Raw genomic sequence first — 7,771 nt, 5'->3', positions numbered from 1 at the left:
ATCAAGAGTTGGTCACTCAACGAACTGAGCCATCCAGGTAGCCCTTAAGTTATTACATTTCTAAATACCTATTGCTTCCTTTTTTTCAGTTTGTGCTAACTAAAAAATAACCCCAAAACAACTGACCCATTTCTCCCACCCCAGTCCCCTGCTTCTAACAACTACAAATCTGTTCACTGTATCAATGTGTTAAGTTTTGTGTGTATGCATATACAAATATATATACAACTATATATGTTATATATGTGTATATATATGTTATATATGTTTATACATATATATGTTTAGATTCTGCATGTAAGAGAAATCACATGGTATTCGTCTTTTGCTTTTTGACTTTTTTCAGTCACCACAAAGCCCTGGATGTAGGTTCACCCATGTCGTTGAAATAGCAGGATTTCCTTCCTTTTTATGGTTGCATAATATTCGTGTGTGTGTGTGATGATTTCTTTATCCATTCATCTGTCAGTGAACACTTAGGTTGTTTCCATATCTTGTCTATTTTAAATAATGGTGCAATGAACACGGGGTTGCATATACTTTTTTCGAAGTAGTGTTTTGTTTTCCCAGAAGTGGAATTGCTAGATCATATGGTCGTTCTATTTTTAATTTTTTGAGGAACCTCCGTACTGTTTTCCATAGTGGTTGCAATCTACATTCCAACCGACAGTGCGCAAGGGTTCCCTTTCTCCACATCCTAGCCAACACTTGTTATTTCTAGGCTTTTTGATGCTAGCCCTTCTAACAGGTGTAAAGTTATATCTAATTGTGGTTTTGGTTTCCATTTCCCTGATGATTAAATGATGGATGGTATCTTTTCATGTACCTGTTGGCGACCTATACACCTTCTTTGCAAAAACATCTATTCAGATCATCTGCCAATTTTTAAATCAGATTGTGGGGTGTTTTGTTTTGTTTTTTTGCTATCGAGTTGTTTGAATTCTTTATATATATTTGGATATTCATCCCTTATGAGCCATATGATTTACAAATATTTTCTCCCATTTAGTAGGTTGCCTTTTCATTTCACTGATGGTTTCCTTTACTGTGCAGATGCTTTTTAGTTTGATGTAGTCCCACTTGTTTATTTTTGCTTTTGGTGTCAGATACTCCTGTCTTCTTACATGACCTCCTCTAGGACCATACTAGTCTTCCTCTTAGCAGGGTCAGCATTTAAAGACTGAGCCCCCCGCCCCCGCCTCCCTATTGAGGAGATCAGTCCTTCAATACCCTTACAATCCTCAAATATGTATCTGTTGACCTTCCAGTAGTGATCCATAGGATCCTTTCTCACAGGGAGCTATTAATTTACCTGCCGCCTTCCTTTCCTTAATAAACTGGTAAACCTCCGGCATTACCAGTCAAGGAGGGCAGCTTAGGGCACCTGCTTTCTCAGGATGGGGCATTCAGTGTCCTAGTAGCAGTGTCTAGTGTTGATCCAAGGAAGGAAATGAAAAGGTAAGGAGAGCACAGGCTTCTCTTAGACATATGCAGGGAGTTAGGGAGGTGGCTGGGTGGCTCAGCCAGTTGGCTGTCCACCTCTTGGTTTTGGCTCAGTTGATGATCTCATGGGTTGTAAGATTGAATCCCACGTCCAAGCTCAGCACTCGGCTGGGAATCTGCTTGAGATTCTTTCCCCTTCCTGACTCCCCTCTCTAATCCTCCCCACCCCCTCTCTTAATTAATTAATTAAAATTACAAAGTCAGCCACATTCCTGGTGTTGGGGATGTCTGAACTATTTTACAAGCCAATAAAATGGATGAATGCAACAGATCTGAAGATTGTATACTTGGAGTTCTTCATAAGGCTTTCGGGTTCCCTTTTTGAAAGTTATTTTGTATACATACTCATATATAATGTATGAGATTCATTTAAAAATAATCCCATGGTACAGGTGCCTGGGTGGCTTTATCTGCCTTAAGCTCTGCCTTAGGCTCGGGTCATGATCTCCCGGTCCTGGGATCAAGCCCCGCATCGGGCTCCCTGCTCAGTGGAGATTCTAATTTTCCCTCTCCCTCTGCCTGCTTCTCCCCCTCTTTGTGCTCTATCTCTCTGTCAAATAAATAAATAAAATCTTAAAAAAATTAAAGATAAAAATAATCCTGTGGTAGGAGGAAAGGGAAAGGGGCAGAGATCAAGCCTCATCGACTAGGGGGTGATAGTTACTATACAGAAATGATGGCAAGGTGCCGTTTCTGGTATTATTTTTCAACTTTCCCATGTTTGGTCATTTCCATGACGTTTGTGCAATGCAGTCTGCCATGGAGAGCCACCGAAAATCTAGGTCCTCTTGAACGTCAAGTGCTTTACTAAGCTTGTCATTCTCTGGAGAGCAGGAAAACAAACTGAAGTATACACTCTGTGCATTGGAAATTGGGCTCAGAGAAAAGGGATCAGAGACTCTGGAAAGGTGTGTCCCACTCCTAAATGCTGAGATTTAGTTTTTTTTTTAAGATTTTATTTATCTGGGGTGCCTGGGTGGCTCAGTGGGTTAAGCCTCTGCCTCTGCCTTTGGCTTAGGTCATGATCCCAGGGTCCTGGGATCGAGCCCCGCATCGGGCTCCCTGCTCAGTGGGGAGCCTGCTTCCCTTCCTCTCTCTCTGCCTGCCTCTCTGCCTACTTGTGATCTCTCTCTCTCTTTCTCTGTCAAATAGATAAGAAAGAGAGAGAGAGATCACAAGTAGGCAGAGAGGCAGGCAGAGAGAGGAGGAAGCAGGCTCTCCGCTGAGCAGGGGCTCTGAGCCTGATGCGGGGCTCTATCCCAGGACCCTGAGATTACGACCTGAGATGAAGGCAGAGGCTTTACCCACTGAGCCACCCTGGTGTCCCCTAAATGCTGAGATTTCTTGAAATGTGTTTGAGAGGAGAGTGGCAAGGCCATATTTATGTTTTCCATGAATCATATTATTGGGGATGGGGATGGATTTGGCCCTGGCACAGGGTGGGGCTAAAAACCTGGGAAGACATAGACAGTGACCAGAAATTTGCAGAGAAGCAACAGAAAAATAATCTGTATCTAAACCAAGGCAGGCATGATGGGGATTGGAAAGTGGGGATGGATTCCTGAAGCCACGGGGAGTCGAGTCTTGCTACCTGGATACTTGAGGTAGAAGGATATAGTCGACTCAGATCAGACATGACTCCTGATTTCTGGGTGGATAGCTGGTGAGCTAGGGAGCCAAGGAAGAAAAGAAGGGCATTTTTTGAAAATACAATTGTCACTGGGAGCATTTTGAATTGGAACTTTTGAGTGTGCCATTAGCAGTTAGATCTGTGGTCCCCCCCCCCCAAAAAAAAGGTCTGTGGTCCCAGCCTGCTTGGTTACCACAACTACAGCCTGGTCCTCGGCATTCCAGGGTAATGATCTCATTTTTACAAGAGTTAGGAGTTGAAGTAAACTCATCAGAGATTGATCTACAAACTAGCATGTCAATCGCCTTTCATGATGGAGAACTACAATGGTCGCGATAAACTACTAGCATGCATTTAGAAAGCAGAAGTTATTCTTAAAGGAAGGGGTTCCCAGGACAGGTGTATTTTAACTGAATAGTCAGGACATAAGGACCTCAGGAGCTCCAGGTCAGTCATATAGTCCTCTAAAGATATATGAGGGTGTGGGGCACCGGGGCGGGGGCAGGGGGCTCAGTCTTTAAGCAGCTGCCTTGGGCTTGGGTAATGATCCCAGCATCCTAGGATCCAGCCCCCTATCAGGCTCCCTGATCAGCAGGGAGCCTGCTTCTTCCTCTCCCACTTCCCTTGCTTGTGTTCTCTCTCTTTCTTTAAAGAAATAGTTATGTGAGGGTCCCAGAGAAAGGAATGTGGCTGACTTTGCAATTTTAATCCTATCTGCTGAAGAATTTGTTGTGCTCCTTGGAAGTCCTCCTGATGGAAAAGCATAGAGAGGGATGAGTGGAGGCTGGAGGGCAGATCAGAACAGGGAGGGATATGGCCAGGCTCTTGTGCTTCAGAGCTCCCAGAGGCACTGCTGAGAGAGACAGACAGACGGACAGCACCCAGAGTCTTGCTGCTGTGGCTGCTGGGGGCCAAGCGGTCAGGCATGCTAGGACGCAGGACGTTTCCAGCAAGGCCGGGCCCTGAGGAGACCTGGGAGCTTCGGGGCCCTCCCTGCAGACAGGAGCTGCAGGACAGCCACCAGAGTCACAGGCGGCTGTCTTTCCCAAAGGGGGACCGGTGTGGACAGATGGAATGCCCTCTGCTTCAGGTTCTCCTTCTCTCCTTTTCCATCCCTGCTGTCCCCCCCAGTCCTCCACCCCGCAGCGCAGGGCTGGCCGAGGAGAAGGGCCAGCCGAGGTGCGGACACGGCCAAGGAAAGGAGTCGTCTCCGGAACCAGAGCGCTAGGGACGGTGCTCCCGGTGTGCAGGGCGCCCCAGCGGCTGTGACCTCCACGGCCCGTCCCCTGCGCCCGGCACCCCCGCAGCATGGCGACATCCGGACCCCGAGACAGCCTGCCTGGAGGATGTGGCCCGTGCTCCTCTCGCCGGCCACGAAGCTGGGGCTCAGGGAGCCGCCGGGCTCTTCCCACGGCCACTGGAAAGCTGTCCCGCTGCTGGACCCAGCGACAGAGTCCATGGCCTTGACACCGACACTGGGCTTCCTTTTGGCTTCCCGGAGAAGGAGCAGCCTGTATGAGCGGCTACGAGGAAGGCTCCTAGCCAATAGAGACCAGTCCTCCTTCCCCAAGACCGCTCCCACGCGCCGGGCTCCGTGCCCAGGGCTGACTCCCTGACCTGCCTGACTTCCCCGATTGCTCACAGGACCTCGGAATTACCAATCCGTGTGCCCAGGAAGAACGTGAAGGGCGGAGAGTACGAATGAGGGGCCTGGCACCCGCCTGATAGCCCGAAGAGCCGGGGTTCCAGCCCGGTGGCTCTCCCCTCCCAAGCCGGCTGGAACCGCAAGGCGCCTCCTTTCAAGACGGGACTGGCCGTCTCTGGGTGTTAATGGAGTTCTGAACAGACCTGGGGACACCGGGGCCCCTGCTCCCCACGCTGGGTCGGAAAATCACGGTGGTAGCATGCATGTCATCGGAAGCACATGGTCCTTCCTGGGTCTTCTTCGCTCGAGATCTTGCGTCTCGGGTAACTCGAAAACCTACAAGTATCAACCTCGTGTTTTACCCATTTACAGGAAGCGAATGCTGCCCAAGCGGGATGACCGGCTCTTTGCTCCGGGCCCGGTCTGGCTTGTGCTACGAGAGCGCCGCCACCTGCTGGCGACTCCCTTGAACTACAGCAGAAAGCCTGGACAGGGCGGGTCGGCGGGGGCGGGGGCGGGTCGGCGGGCGGGGGCCCAGCCCCGCAGAGCAGGTTTTGATAAGGGGAAGGGAAGGAGGTCTTGGGGCGACTAAAGGAGGTCGGGGATGTGGGTCTCAAGGGGAGCCTGCAGGGCATCTGCTTTAGCCGGTTCACTGTGATGCCCGGGGTGATCGGGCCTGACTTTTTCTGAAATTTGACGTCAGGGAGAAGCCGCCCCGCAGTTCAGCTGAGCACCGCAGTCCCTGCAGGGGCATAAGGGGTGGTTTCCTCTCTGACACGCACGGCACGGCTTTGAGGTAAGTGCTCTCTGTGATGTGAACTTAGAGTCAAGTTGCATTTTTACGGGCGTGTTTTTCCAGGGATGCCAGGACTTTCTTGAAAATAGGATCGTCTCTCTATTGGACTGCATGGGTGCTTCTGTCAAAAGCCCGTCCTCCGCGCAGTTCCAAGCATATTCTGAGCTCTCGGTTCTGTCCACTGATCTCTATCTTTCCGCAGTAGCACAAGGCCTGGATGAAGGCTGTGAGTCTTGAAATCAGGTACAGAAAATCCCGAAACTCGGTTCACTTTCCAAATTGTTTGGCTCTCCTCAGCCCTCTGCATTTATGTGCAAACGTTGGAATCACCTGGGTCATCTCTTTAAGAAGCCCTGATATCACTTTTCCTTTCCAATCAGAATCCTTGTATTTGGTGGTGGGGGGGATGAGGAACTTAGTGCACTGGCTAGTATCTCCCCTATAATGTAGAATAGAAATGGCAAAAGGGCACAGCCTGCATTGTTCCTGAGGGCAGAGAAAATATTCATTCTCTCACCATTAAGTGCTATGCGCACAGTAAGATTGGGTAGACCCTCCTTACTGGGCTGAGAAAATGCCTTTCTATATACCAATTTCGCTGAAAATGATGTTCGTGGACGGGTGTTGGATTTTGTCAAATCTTCCGGCACCTACTGTAAGGGTCAGGTTTTCCCCCTTCTTATATTAATATGGAGTAAACCGTGAATTGACTTTAAGATGAAACCAACGTTGCATTCCGGGAGAAATCCCACTTGGTCCCGGTACGTATCTCCAGGGTGTTTGGACCCAGCCTTGCCTGGTCTCTCCACTTGCCATTCACACAGCATGTGGTCCCAGTGGCTGAGAAAAGAGAATCGCATGGTTGGGGGTGAAGAGCCACCAGCATGTTCTAGGGCCGCAGCCCTGCTCGAAAGCCTTCCAGGACAGGCTCTCATCTTCCCAAGGCCCCCACCGAGGAGCCCCCCGGCCCCCTCAAGCGCACACAGGGGCACCGGCCCCAGCCCATTTCTCTACGGCCAGCATATTGGCTGTCTCAGCAGGAGCGGAGGAGACAGACCCTCCTTGCCCTCCACCTCTCAGTGGCCACGAGAGCCGGTCTGCTGCCTCCCCACTGCCTGGATGGTGGCAGGGGCGGGCCCTACAGGAGGCAGGCTTAGAGGTCTGGAGCTTGGGGCCCCTGCGACGGCAGCAGTGATCCTTGTGCGTACAGAGGCTGAGGCACAGAAGCAGGAGGCACGGGCCCTGACAGGCTGCTGTGACCACAGAACATGCACAAGGCGGAGACTGTGAGAGAGGCAGGCCTTCTGCTTTCTTTCGTGTGGCGGGCCACGCGGGTGCTGGTGACCTTGGGACCTTGCTCGGCCTTGGGACCAGGGCTGTGGCCTTCCTCCACGGGAAGGTGGACCCTCAGAGGGCGACAGCCTAAGGCAGCTCGGTGCCCTGCCACGGACTATCTCCGTCCTTCTGCGCCCACTCAAGGATCTTCTCCAGAGGGGCTCCCCTAACCCGGTCCCGGCTACAAGGATGGCTCCATCTCGTGGTTATGGGGGAGGCCTGTGCCCCAGTCCCCGACAGCTGGGTCTGCATTCCCCTAAGCCTCTGATTTTCCTGTCCCACCCCAGTGCTGACAATGCTGGCAGAGAAGCCTGTGGGGGGAGGGCTTCCCCTCCCCTGCATGTCCCCAGCATTCCCAGCAGACTCCTTCCTGAGTCCCCACATGCTGGGTCTCCCTGATTAGAGGGTGCATTTGACTTTGTTTCCCAAACACACGTGTCTTTGACGCCAAGTGGTCAAGTCCTAGGTCAGTTGCTGGAAGCAGGCTTGGGGCCACATGGAAGGGGCTGCGCTTTGTATCCTGAAATCCTGCCCCAGAGTTGGGAACTGAAGGGGGCTGACTCAGGGGACACCAGGGCAGGCATCACTATGTCAGGGGCACCCACGAACACCGAGAAGTTTTGCTGGGGTAGACGGCAGTCCTGCCCTGACGCATGGATCCGATGAGCCGAGCCCGTGTCTCTGCCAAGCACCGGACTCAGGGCCGTCCAAGCATTATTGCCACACGGCCCTCAGAAAACCCCGCAGGGAGGTGGCAGTGTCATCATGTCCCTGTTACAGCCGGGAGCAGGGGACACATGCCCAGGAGTGAGGGGGCACCAAGTAGAGTCACCCAGACCCCGAGGCCCAGCAGCTGTGTGAC

Source organism: Mustela nivalis (assembly GCF_964662115.1).
Source record: "Mustela nivalis genome assembly, chromosome: X".
Classification (NCBI taxonomy): domain Eukaryota; kingdom Metazoa; phylum Chordata; class Mammalia; order Carnivora; family Mustelidae; genus Mustela; species Mustela nivalis.
This window is presented reverse-complemented; position numbering follows the sequence as displayed.